Source organism: Sminthopsis crassicaudata, chromosome 3, assembly GCF_048593235.1.
Source record: "Sminthopsis crassicaudata isolate SCR6 chromosome 3, ASM4859323v1, whole genome shotgun sequence".
NCBI lineage: Eukaryota > Metazoa > Chordata > Mammalia > Dasyuromorphia > Dasyuridae > Sminthopsis > Sminthopsis crassicaudata.
In genome coordinates, this window is record NC_133619.1 from 258829985 (window position 1) to 258843976 (window position 13992).

Genomic DNA, 13992 nt, shown 5'->3' on the forward strand with positions numbered 1-13992 from the left:
ATAATAAATGTAGTTTACCAGATCTTGAATTCATCAAGATCAGTAGGGGGTTCTCAAACTACAGCCAGCAGGTCAGATGCATCCAGCTGAGGACATTTATTCGGCCTGCCGGTTTATGGCAAATGGGCTGAGGGGTGGAGACAGAGTGTGAGGTTTTGTTTTTACTATAGTCTGGCCCTCCCACAGTCTGAGGGACAGTAAACTGGCCCCTTATTTAAAAAGTTTGAGGACTACTGATAGATATTCTCTAAATGAGTATTTATCTAAGAATTTCTCTCATATAAGTAATTTTGTTCTCTTATTTCCTGAGCAAAAGTCTGTCGGCAAACTGGAACAAATTGTCAGGAAAACTGCAACAAAAGAAGTAATGAGCTTCCTCTGATTTTCCTTTCTTGTCAACTTCCCTGGTCCCATCCAATGAAGCAAAAATCTTTTCCCTTCTTTAATTTTCCTTTTTCTCCTGATTTCCCAGTAAAAGTGACTAATCTTTCACATTGAACCTTTCTTTCTTCACTTTCTTCAGATCATTCTGAGTGTTGGCCCTCTTGATTCAATCTTTTAAGGCCTACAGTCTACTCTGATGCTTATCCTCTATTATCTAACCCTATTTCTATCTATTGCATATATATAACTCAATTATTGGTGACTTTTTTCATGTATCCATACCTATCACTTGAGACAAATTCTAATTTTTTCACCCACTAGAAACATTTTTTTTGTTTTGTTTTCAGACTTTCAGTCCAGGTCTTTGTAGCCATACAGGAATGACTTATCCTGTAGTGTCATCCATCTGGGGGTCAGGACTAGTGACCATCAGTGGTATGCTCCTTTTATCACAATCTCAATGGCAAAGAGGCTGTTTGCTTTTGGAAAAGTTCATTATATGGAGCATGAAGATATTCTGTAATTAGTTCTGGTCTACTGACTAGATGATTATGACCAGATTCTACTGATTAGATTCCTATGATTAGGAACATAATTTTAAACTTACTATGAAGCAAAATTTGGATTACTTCCAAAGGGCATAAATCAGCTAAATTGCCAGACCAATTTTTTGGTCTAGCTTGATTGGTTTAGCTCTTTTCTGTGTGTTTAGGGTTTGAGCTGCTATAGATCTCCTTTTTAGAACAGGCACTCTAGGATCTCTGTTATCTGAAGCTTATGACTCTGCTGTTGCTTTTTCCTAAATTTTATCCATTTCAATCTGTTTTCAGGTGAAGGAAGTATTGGAAATGTTGATGAGCTTTCTGGTGACCTGGTGAGCTTCAAATATTGGAAAGTCAGAATGGTGAGCCATCTGTGGGAGATAGATTTGAACAAACAGAAACCTCAGAGATTGAGTCCATGCTGAATTTTGCTTCTAGCACAGATACTGAGAAGCAATGTGACCAACTCAAGTGACTTGCTTGACCTGTTACAGATCAAAACGTCAAAGAGGAAGTTTCATCTTTGGAAATAAATGTGGTTCTATGTTACATTTAATTTATACTCTTCAAGGACCAAGGTGCTGTAGGGAAGAGTGTGCCCCCAGGTGTTTGGAAGAAATATTTGTACTAGTATTCTTGCAATATTATCTCAGCACATATTCCTTTGTAAAAAGCCATTTGATATTAATTGCTCAAATGGAACTGGTGCACTAATCACTAACTAAAGAAAATACTCCATAATGTTGGTTCATGCTGATCTCATAAAAGAAAGGTATCCTTAAATTCTTAGTGATATCCTAAGACCTGGAAGAGGAGATGCATTCAGCAAAACTTGAAAGAACTTGAGTGGCTATTGTATGTGTATAGGATATAAGGAGAATGTTGGGAAAGTAAATATTCTTACTACTAAACATGTTAGATCAAAGGATTTTCCCATTATCCCTTTGAATCTTTTAGAATCTGTTTCCTAACATCCAAAGTTCATGTCAGATTATGCATAAGATGCTTCTATTCAGTCAAAAACTCTAGCAAAGATGGTGACTTCCTCCCAGAGTTCTCATAATTTTTGATCTAGTAACCAGTTCTTCCACTTAATAAGAAGCCAAACATAAGTAGAATTTCAGACTTGCTGGTTTTTCCACATTTAAAAGGTTGAAATTATTACTAAGGAATGTCAAGAAGTTTTTAGCTGCTCCTTTTTTTTTTTTTTTTTTTTTTTTTGGCAGAAAGAAAAGTTCAACAAAAGTTGGGGTGATTGAAGCCCTTAATTGCTATGATTTCTGGACTCCATGCCAAGCTTGTGTTCTTTGTTCCAAATTTTTCATCTACTTCCTTTTTATTCAAAGTTTTGTTATAGACTCAATGATAAAATGATTTCTGTTTCTGGCACCATTATCCTCTTGACTCTCTCATTTCTTTCCTCATTTTTTCTTCTTCCTCTTTTATTTGCCTTTTGAAGTCTTTTGTGAGTATTTCCTTAAGAAGCCTCTTTGGGCTTGAGACCAATTTATAACACTCTTTGAGATTTCTTCTGTGCACATTCTGTTCTCCTCTAAGTTTGTGTTTTGGTCTGCCCTGTCATCACAGTAACTTCCTATGGTCAAGGTTCTTTTCTGTTTCTTGCTCATTTTCTTTTCTCTTCTTTTGTTATTTTCTCTTCTTTTTTATTTATTTTTAAGGTTGAACTCTGTTCCTGAAGTAAAGGTGGCAATGCCCCAAGCTTCCTGTGCAGCTTTGACCTTTGGCTTCGAGCACAAGAGCCCTTGTGTTTGCATGAGGTAGCTTTGCCTGCTCTTTTCATTAACCAGCCTGGTTTCCCAGAGTTTGCCTTCTGAGCTGGGTCTGGAAGCTCCTTCTCTGATTTACTCCTCTACTGAGCCAGGACTGAGGGTCTTAGTTGCGATTTGCTGTGATTAAGACCCTGTTGCTGGCTTTTTAAAGTCTATATAAACTCAGCTGGACACCCTTTTCACCCCATTGAGACTAACCTTTCTTGAAGTTTTTTCAGTTTATTTTGAGTTGGAGAGGGGCTTCATTCTGTTAGACTCTTTTCTGAGCCTTTTTTCATGTTATTTTTGAGGGAAACTGAGTCAGCAACTTCCTGACTTTACTCAGCCATCTTGTCTCCAACTTTGGAAATTTTACTTGATTTCAAAAGGATATTTTTAAGTTGTTCTATGACCTGATACCAATCTATTTTATTTTTTTTCTGAGGCTTTGGATGCAGGAATTTTGATTTTACTGTCTTCTTTTGAATATATGTTTTGATCTTTCTTGTTACTATAGTAACTTTTTATTGTCAATTTTTTTTTTCTGTTGTTTGCTTATGTTCTATCATGTTTCTTGACTATTAACTCTTTGATAAAGTAAGGCTCTGCTTCCCAGTTGGAGGAGTCATTGTTCCAAGCTTCAAATTTTTGTATAGCTGTTTCCAGAGGTAATTCTGGAGTGCTATAAGGTTTTTATTCTTCCATGGGGGTATGATCTAAGGAGAGATATGTTTACTACTCTCCTGTGCTGTACACTGGTTCATGAAAGACCACAAGCACTATTTTCAACCCTGGAACTTTGACAAGAATCCCTGCTTCCTTGTGCCCATAAGCTCTGTTGTGCTAGCATTTTCCCCCACAATGGGACTAAGACACAGGACTGTGAACTATATCCGAGTATAGTCAACTCAGCAGAGTCCTGCTCCAGTGCTCTCAAATGCACCCAAATGCAACTCCATTTTTTGATCTTCTTACTGTCTATAGCCTGAGAAGTTTTGAAGCCACTCCTGCTGCTCCTGATTCAGTCACATTGAGGCCTACTTCTGATGTGCTGGAGCCTGATCTGCACTGACATGGCCTGTGATCCTATCTTCTGTGTAAAACAGCTCTTTGTTATCAATCTTCTAAGTTATCTTGGGTTGGAAAAGTATTTCACTCTACCTTTTTGTGGGTTCAGCTACTCTAGAATTTGTTTAGAGCTACCCCTTAATGATATTTGGAAGGGATTGGGGGAGTCTCAAGTGAGACTTTTGCCTTTACTCTACCATCTTTACTATACCTTAACAGGCCAATCTTTAGAAAACAAATAGCTGAGAGTCAAGATAGCAGATTGGAAATAACCACCTTGCTGAATTTTTTCCCATATTCCTTTCCAAACAACTTTAAAATAATTCCTCACATCAAATTTTGGAGTGGCAGAGTTAACAAAAGGTCAGAGTGAGATTTTTTTCCAGGTGAAGATAAATTAGAAGGTCTGCAGGAAAGATCTGTGACCTTAGGTAGAAATCAGTTAGAAGACTAGCAGGAGCACCAGAAGTAAGCCTTGGAGATGACTACAACAGTAGTAGCAGCATCAGTAACAGTTTTATGATGTCTTAGCCAAGACTGGTCAGAAACAAATTACTGCGGACCTTTAGCTGTCACTGAGTGCAAGTTGCTCTAGTTGGAAAAAAAAATCCAAAAAACCTATTTGAAATATACAGAGTTCTGGGTTGTACTTCCAGGGCATAGAATAACATTCTAGTTAGTCCAAGGAAGGAGTGGTCTTTATTTTAGTATCAAAGCAGAGAGAAACACTAGCATTTTTGGCTGCAGGAAAGCAGGAGACATGACCAAAGTTCCAGGGCCAACAAAAGTAATAACACTTGTAGTTACTGGCAAGCAGGATAAGTGCAGACAAGATAGAAGTACTCTCCCTGGATCACACCACCTTAGAAACACCAAAAATTTGCAGATATCCAGAACTAGCTCTGAAAACAAGAGTATTAAAAAATCATAGCATTCAGGATTAAGAAACAGGCTAGAAAAATGAACAAAGAACCAAAAAATAGCATGTGACATAAAAAAGCTACTATGGTGGCAGGAAAGACCAAGACATAAATCCAGGAAAAAAAAAAAAAAAAACAATAATGTGACTATAACCACAAATAAAGCCTGAAGAAAAAATGTTAATTGGACCCAAGCTTAACAAGAATTCCTGGAAGTGCTAAAAAAAGAAATAGAAGAAGTAGAGGGGGGATATGGGGAAAAAAAATGAGTGGTATAAGACAATTGTGAAAAGAAACAATATCTTAGTAAAAGAAACACACACACACACACAAAATACAAAAAAGAATAGCACCTTAAAAAACAGAATTGGCCTAATGGTAGAAGAAGTACCAGAATTTACTGAAGGAAAAACACCTTAAAAAGCAAAACTAGCTAAATGGAAAAAGAGGTACAAAAGCTGACTCAAGAAAATTATTTTTAAAAATTTGATCAGGCACAGATTATTAGACTTGGCAGATAGTCCTTGGTAGGAATAGAAGAAACAGTAGCAGCAATGATCACTTGCTACTGAAGACTTGTACATTTCATGACCATTTTATCACCAATACTGTCTTCCAGTTATCTAGCCATGATAAAATTTTGTGGATGCACCAATGAAAGACACATTGGCATGTAAAAGATTGTAACTGTAAGAAGTAGAATAAAATAGGCCATTATTTAATATAGCATATCACTGTAAGGAGAAGATACAGACAGAATGTGAGTATGAGAAAAGGTATGTGTGGGGCAGAGTGCCAGACTAATCATACATTTAGTTCTCCAAGCTAAATATTCACATTTAACAAAAGTGATGGCCCCAAGACAAGATGACTACCAGAATATTTAATGTCAATAGATTAGAGTACTTCTCTGAGCAGGAACAATTCACTGCTACCTTGGTAGAAAAGCCGAGCCAACACATGTCTGGCTACAGTGGAGCAGAAAATGAATGAGCAGCTTTCAGAGACTTGATGAACAACACTGCATTTACTTATACATCAAAGTCAATTTGACAAAAATGATATGGAAATTCATAGGCTGTTAAACTAAAAGTGAGAATTCTACAGGGTTTACCAGCAGGCTAGCCCATCCATCTCTAAGAAGACAGCATTTAACTCAATCAAGAGTAAAATGCAAGCAAAGTTTGGAGAGATGCATGATTATTGGCTCTGTAAGAAGGCAAATGAAATTCAGTTTTACTCTGATTAGAACAATCCAAAGTCCTTTTAATGTACCCTATTTGTGGGCCAAAGATCTATGCAGCATCTCAACTACTCAGTCCTAATGGAGCCACATTGATCACTGAGAAGGACATAATTCTGGAGAGATGGCTTGAACACTTTCACTTAACAGATCATCATCAATCAATGCTGAAGCCATTAATAATATACTTCAGATTAAAGTCAATTCCTCCCTAGCCAAATTTCTAACTGAAGAAGTTGTGAATGTCATTATGCTATTTTTAAGTGACAAAGCACCTGGTGGATAATAAACAATATTCTTGTACTTTCCCAGTCACCAATGGAGTGGAAACGTGTTTGCTCCTTTGTTTTTTAGTATGATGTTTTCAGCAATGTCAAACATCATCAGATACCATACTGCTGGTAAATTATTTAACTTGAAAAGATTTACACGCCAAAAATAAAATGGAGGGAGAGTTGGTACATGATTTTCACATATGAATATACACAACCTCTAAAGCTAAGATACAACAAAGTATGAATTGATTTTTTGCTGCTTGTGCCAATTTTAGCTTAATCTAAGAAAACAGGTTCTACATTAGGAATCATGAATCATTGGTTATAGTAAATGAAGAAATTCTGAATAAGTTTGCTCACTTAGCAATATACTTCCCAGATATGTCCACATGGATGATGAGGTTAATGCATGTAGTATCAAAGCTAATTCAGTGCTTGGGAGGCTCTAAAGGAAAATGTGAAGGTTTATTTTTATTTTTATTTTTTATTTTATTTTTATTTTTTTAAATTAATTTTATAATTATAACATTTTTGACAGTATATATGAATAGGTAATTTTTTTACAACATTATCCCTTGTACTCCCTTCTGTTCTGAATTTTCCCCTCCTTCCCTCCACCCCCTCCCCTAGATGGCAGGCATTCCCATACATATTAAATATGTTATAGTATATCCTAGATACAATATATATGGGCAGAACCGAATTTTGTTGTTGTGGTTATTGTTGCAAAGGAAGAATTGGATTCAGAAGGTAAAAAATAACCTGGGAAGAAAAACAAAAAATGCAAACCGTTTATACTCATTTCCCTGTGTTCCTTCCCTGGGTGTAGCTGATTCTGTCCATCATTGATCAATTAGAATTGGATTAGCTCTTCTCTATGTTGAAGATATCCACTTCCATCAGAATACATCCTCATATAGTATTGTTATTGAAGTATATAATGATCTCCTAGTTCTGCTCATTTCACTTAGCATCAGTTGATGTAAGTCTTGCCAAGCCTCTCTGTATTCATCCTGCTGGTCATTTTTTACAGAACAATAATATTCCATAACAATTAATATGCCATAATATACCCAACCATTCTCCAATTGATGGGCATCCATTCATTTTCCAGTTTCTAGTCACTACAAAAAGAACTGCCACAAACATTTTGGCACATACAGGTCCCTTTTCCTTCTTTAGTATTTCCTTGGGTATGCACAGTTTGATAACTTTTTGGGCATAATTCCATATTGCTCTCCAAAATGGATGGATTCTTTCACAACTCCACCAACAATGCATCAGTGTCCCAGTTTTCCCACATCCCCTCCAACATTCATCATTATTTGTTCCTGTCATCTTAGCCAATCTGACAGCTGTGTAGTGGTATCTCAGAGTTGTCTTAATTTGCATTTCTCTGATCAATAGTGATTTGGAACACTTTCATATGAGTGTAAATAGTTTCAATTTCATCATCTGTAAATTGTCTGTTCATATCCTTTGAACACTTATCAATTGGAGAATGGTTTGATTTCTTATTTATTTATTTATTTTTTATTCATTTTTCCAAATTATCCCCTCCCTCTCTCCACTCCCTCCCCCCGATGACAGGTAATCCCATACATTTTACATGTGTTACAATATAACCTAGATACAATATATGTGTGTAAATACCATTTTCTTGTTGCACATTAAGTATTAGCTTCCGAAGGTATAAGTAACCTGGGTAGATAGACAGTAGTGCTAACAATTTACATTCACTTCCCAGTGTTCCTTCTCTGGGTATAGTTATTTCTGTCCATCATTGATCAACTGGAAGTGAGTTGGATCTTCTTTATGTTGAAGATATCCACTTCCATCAGAATACCTCTTCACACAGCATTGAAGTGTACAGCGATCTTCTGGTTCTGCTCATTTCACTCAGCATCAGTTGATGTAAGTCTCTCCAAGCCTCTCTGTATTCCTCCTGCTGGTCATTTCTTACAGAGCAATAATATTCCATAACCTTCATATACCATAATTTACCCAACCATTCTCCAATTGATGGACATGAGAATGGTTTGATTTCTTATAAATTAGAGTTAATTCTCTGTATATTTTGGAGATGAGGCCTTTATCAGAACCTTTAACTGTAAAAATGTTTTCCCAATTTGTTACTTCCCTTCTAATCTTGTTTGCATTAGTTTTGTTTGTACAAAAGCTTTTTAATTTGATGTAATCAAAATTTCTATTTTGTGATCAATAATGATCTCTAGTTCTCCTTTGGTCACAAATTCCTTCCCCTTCTACAAGTCTGAGAGGTAAACTATCCTATGTTCCTCTAATTTATTTATGATCTCGTTCTTTATGCCTAAATCATGGACCCATTTTTATCTTTTCTTGGTATGTGGTGTTAAGTGTGGGTCCATGCCTAGTTTCTGCCATACTAATTTCCAGTTTTCCCAACAGTTTTTGTCAAATAATGAATTCTTATCCTAAAAGTTGGAATCTTTGGGTTTGTCAAACACTAGATTGCTATTTTTATTCACTATCTTGTCCTGTGAACCTAACCTATTCCACTGATTAACTAGTCTATTTCTTAGCCAATACCAAATGGTTTTGGTGACTACTGCTTTATAATATAGTTCTAGATTAGGTACAGCTAGACCACCTTCATTTGATTTTTTTTTTCATTAATTCCCTTGAAATTCTCCACCTTTTGTTCTTCCATATGAATTTTGTTGTTATTTTTTCTAGGTCACTAAAATAGTTTCTTGGGAGTCTGATTGGTATAGCACTAAATAAATAGATTCATTTAGGGAGTATTGTCATCTTGATTATATTCTCTCACCTATCCAAGAGCACTTAATGTCTTTCCAATTATTTAATTCTGACTTTATTTTTGTGGCAAGTGTTTTGTAATTTTGCTCATATAATTCCTGACTTTCCTTTGGTAGATATATTCCCAAATATTTTATACCATCAACAGTTATTTTGAATGGAATTTCTCTTTGTATGTCTTCTGTTGGATTGTGTTGGTAATGTAAATGTGAAGGTTATAGAGCCATTGTACTCTATAATGTACTGACCTTATTGTTGTATATTTATAAAACCTGGACAGTATTCAGGACCATGCCAGAAATGAATCATTTCCATTTTAATTGTCTTAGAAATTATGATACATGACAAGATAAAGTACCAGACACTGAATTATTTTCTTGAACTGAATTTCCAAGCATTCAAACTCTACTGCAAAGAGTGCAATTTTGATGGGCTGGCCACATTGTTTGAATCCCAAAAGTGCATCTGCCTAAAAGATTGTTTTATGGACAAGGTTAGCAGTCAGGTAAAGCAGGGTGTCAGAGGAAGTGATACAATGACACCCAGGTCTCTCTGAAGAACTATGGAGTTAACTGAGTGATGTGAGAGATGCTAAAAAAGGACTACCCAGCATGTGTGTGCCTTCATCAAAGAAGAAACTACTCTGTATAAACAAAGAGGAATTACAGTAGTTCTTTGAAATATGAGATGCACAAATATAAAGACATCTCCATTCCAAATAGCCATATAGGCTATTTGTGTCTAACCTTTGATAGACAGTTCTGAGTTCATATTGTTCTGAACAGCCAGTCAGTCACACTATGCCTTGGTTCCAATGTAGTAATTTCATTGTCCTTTTTAAGAATGAAAAATAACAATCAACCCAATAGGGAAATATGAGGGAAATGAAATAAGAAATATTAGCAAGAGAGAGAGAATGAAGAGGGAAAGCAGATTAAAAGAGGCAGTGATCAGAGACAGAAGAAAATGAGATGGAGGAAGAGGAAATAAACAGTAATCATAACTGAATGTGAATGGTACTAGCTCATCCATAAAATGGAATTGGATAGCAGAATGTTTACAAGCCAGATTTCAACAATGTTGTTTACAAGACACACTTGAAGGAGAAAGACACACAAAGAATTAAAATAACAAGTTGGAGCAGAATCTGCTATGCTTCAGTTGAAGTAAAAACAAACAAACAAACAAACAAACAAAAAAACCACAGGGATAGTAATAATGATCTCAAACAAAGCAAAAGAAAAATTGATTTAATTAAAGAAGATAAATAAGAAAACCATATGTTACTAAAAGTTTCCATAATAATATATTAAAAAATTTAAGGGTAAATTTCTTGGATAAAAGTCTCATTTGTCAAATATATAAGAAATTAAAATAAACATTAAAAAAAAGAGTCATCCCCCAATTGATCAATTATCAAAAAATATAAACAATCAGTGTTCAAAAAGAGAAATAAAAACTATTTGGTTTTTGTTGTTCAGTCATTTCAGTCAGATCTGACTCTGTGAACCCAATTGGGATTTTCTTGGTAAAGAAACTATATTGGTTTCTCATTTCTTTTGCAGATCATTTTTATAGGTGAGAAACTATGGTAAACACAGTTAAGTGACTTGCCTAGGGTCACATTATTAGTTAGTGCTTAAAACTGAGTAGAGCTCAGGAAAATGAGTCTAAAAAGGATGTCTTTCTGACTTCAGGTCTTGCACTCTAACTGCCCCAAAGCTACTATAGTCATATAAAAAAATGCTCTAAATGACTGCTGATTAGAGAAACACAAATCAAACCTTTAGGTACCACCTATCAGAAATGTCAAATACTGAAGAGAGTAAGAGACAATAGATAGATTAATAAACTGCTGGAACCTTGCCCAAAAAATTGTAAAACTGTGTATATCCTTTGATTCAGCAATACCACTATTTATTCTGCATCCCAGAGAAATCAAATAAAAAAGAAAAGGACCTATATATACAAAAATATTTGTTGCAGCCCTTTTTATTCTGACAAAGAATTGAAAGTGTAGGGCATGCTAATCAACAGGGAAATTCACTCTCCTCTCTATAAAACATTCTTCAACTCTCTAACATTGAGCAGAGCCAAGAGTTTTCTCCTTTACCTCATATCATTTTTTATTTCTTTGAAGACTTCTGATTTACATAAGGAGCATTTCATATCTCCAGAACAACCTGGAGTGTGGTGAAGCAATGTCCAAGATCTTTAATTTCTACTACATGGGAGAGAGGAACTTAAAATTGAACTTAAAATTACTAGGCTGCTGTAAAATACCAACATCTAATCCATCATTGACTTTAGATGAGAGAAATAGAGCAACTTTACTTTTCTCCATTCTTGACCATGTAGGCCAATGAGTTGAAAGAAAAGTCTCAACAAAGGAAAGTAGCTTATTACTGTTTATTTTACAATGAAGTAGAGACTGTTATCATGAAGTTAGTTATCACAAGAATGACCACCTTGAAATTCAAGTAGTTTTATTGGATGGTATTCATGTCTAGTAATTCAATAATCACAGAATTAGCATTTGGGATTCTCAGAGCAGGAGATGGATTATAACAACATGGTATAGCCATACTTAGTAAGACAGAGTTCTCTTGTTATATACATGGAAATTTTTACATAAGGATCTAAAGAAGAATATAAAACGATAATGGGTTTAGATGTTATGCTTCCCCCTCCCTCCATCTAATTAGTTTACTTCTATAATTTTATTCTTTCCTTTCTGAAAATGGAATATTAATGTTACCAATGTCATTCACTTTGACTGTATTTTAAAAATAACTTTATTTATATTTTCTGTTTCTTATATCACCATACTATCCCAACATTCTTTTCTCTCTCTCTCCTCAAAATCTATCCCATAGGACAAATAAAAATTTTTAAGAGAATAAAAACAAAGTCAGCACAACTGATTGATGCATTGAGAATGTTTGAAAATGTTCAATGTATAACACCTGTGCACCTCCTACAAATAAAAAAAGTGTAATTTAGAGGTGTCTTCTGTAGTTCTTCATTCACCTTTCACTTTATCTTTCTAATTTTGTTATATTCACTTTTGATATTTTGGTATGTCACTGTTCTTTCCATTTACATTGCTATAATTTATTGTAATTGTTTTCTTGGCTCTGCTTACTTCATTTTTAATCAGTTCAAACAGAACTTTCCACAGTCCTCTGTTATTTATTACATGCATCATTTCTTATAATAGAGTAGTATGTCATAATATGCATGTACTACAATTTGTTTAACCATTCCTCAATTAGTGGGCATCTGCTTTGTTTTCAAATCTTTGCTTACAAAAAGTTTTGCTTTCAATAAGTTGGGTTACATAGGAAGAAGAATAACAGTTCTATAAGATTGCAGACACAAGGTAAGATAACTAAATCAGAATACTCAGGGAATGGGATCCAAATTGTAACCCTGGTTTCCAAATGATATGGAGGAAATCTTGGATAGTATGAAGTAATATGAAATAACACTCTTTCAATAATTAGTTCATTAAGCCCCTAAAATTCCATCTGATTTCCTTTTCTTTGGCATTATGAAATTTATTTTGGATTAAAAGTTCTTAATTCTGTCACAATTGTTCAAAGACTACTTTCAGGAAAATTCCTAACATCTAAGCAGAGCATGGGTTCTCTGCCTAAACTTTTGTTTATAGCTATTTTTAGTCAACACAAGGCAAAAATTAGTTTCCTAAAAGTATTTGAGTTATGAAACAGCTATATACAAATTGGGAAGAGAAGTTGGAGAAAGAACTGAACTTGTTTTTAGAATTCCTAAACTCTGTCTTCTACTCCATGTTGTCTGTAGAACCAATGACTGCTGAATTTTTCCCTTCTCTGACACAGCTCAGTCCTCCCTTTGCTACTTTGCAAAGGTATCCTGGAAATTCCATCTTTGTTTCAGCCACTCAAATCCAGATCATCAGACTCTGTATTCTGTGATAACTTTTCCTTTAATACAAATTGATTAAAGTATTATCCAAGATCACATAATTATTTCGATTGATTTAGGAAGATTTAGAGGCCCTCTTCTCACTCAATCCTGATTATTTGATTCAACTAAAAAATGTTGTAATATAGGTAAGACATTAAAGCTATACCAAGGATACTTATAACACTAACCTTATGCTCTCCTCCAGGTTTTAATAATTTTTTATCCAGAGCATATCTACTGTAATTTTTCTTTCTTTCTTTCTTTGGGGTAAGAAGGAGAGAAGCACAATGGTCAAATTCTAGGTAGCTCTTATTAACATAGAGATACTTCATTGACTAATGTGAAAAAAAAAAAAAAACATATGCTGTGCAGTTTATGATCAAATTCAATCATTTACATTCTTCCCTTTCCAGAAGAATTAAACTCCTGCTATAGATGGAAAAAAATGCCTTTTAGTGCCCATCTCATGATATCTTTCCCTTTAAAAGTTTTTGGTCTGAAATGGGGGGACATAATTCTGACTATCATGGGTGGGCAGACAGAGACAAGTTCTGGCATGATGTCAGAGGGAGAGACACTCCACCTTAGAAAAGGATATCACATTTAGCTATGATATATGGGATTAAAAACAAACTCTGGAATGAACAGAGATAATTTAGGTCCCAGAATAAGAGGGTAATCACATATGGAAGCAGAACCAGGCTCCAGAAATTACAGTATTTCTGCCCCAGGTTAGAGTGAAGAGTGGCTCAAGCCCCCAAGCAAATAGATATTGGGTCAGGCAGGATAGTGAATAGAAATACAACTCCTGAAAGAATCCTAGTAATGGGGGTTGAGTTCCCTTTAAGATTCCTTTCTGATTCCCAAACCCCTCTCCCCACCCCCATGGTTGAAGAAACTAGGATCTTTGATTCACAAATCCTGGTCAAAAAGCACCCTTTTTGAATTCCAATGATATCCAGGCTTTCCCAGCCCCCACCGGATCTGAGCTAACTTAGGCTTTGCCAGCCCTTCACTATCTGCTCAGGTTTCCCCAACCCC

General features: G+C 35.2%; 1 long non-coding RNA gene across 3 annotated transcripts in view; it reads left to right on the plus strand.

Moving 5' to 3' along the window:
* LOC141561234 (uncharacterized) overlaps positions 1–6832 on the plus strand; it is a 39493-nt gene extending 32661 nt beyond the window's left edge. For all 3 annotated transcript variants that reach the window (XR_012487995.1, XR_012487997.1, XR_012487996.1), the window contains one exon: positions 1215–6832. This is a non-coding gene — a long non-coding RNA (uncharacterized LOC141561234). The remainder of the gene's footprint in view (positions 1–1214) is intronic.
* The last annotated feature ends 7160 nt before the right edge of the window (positions 6833–13992 follow it).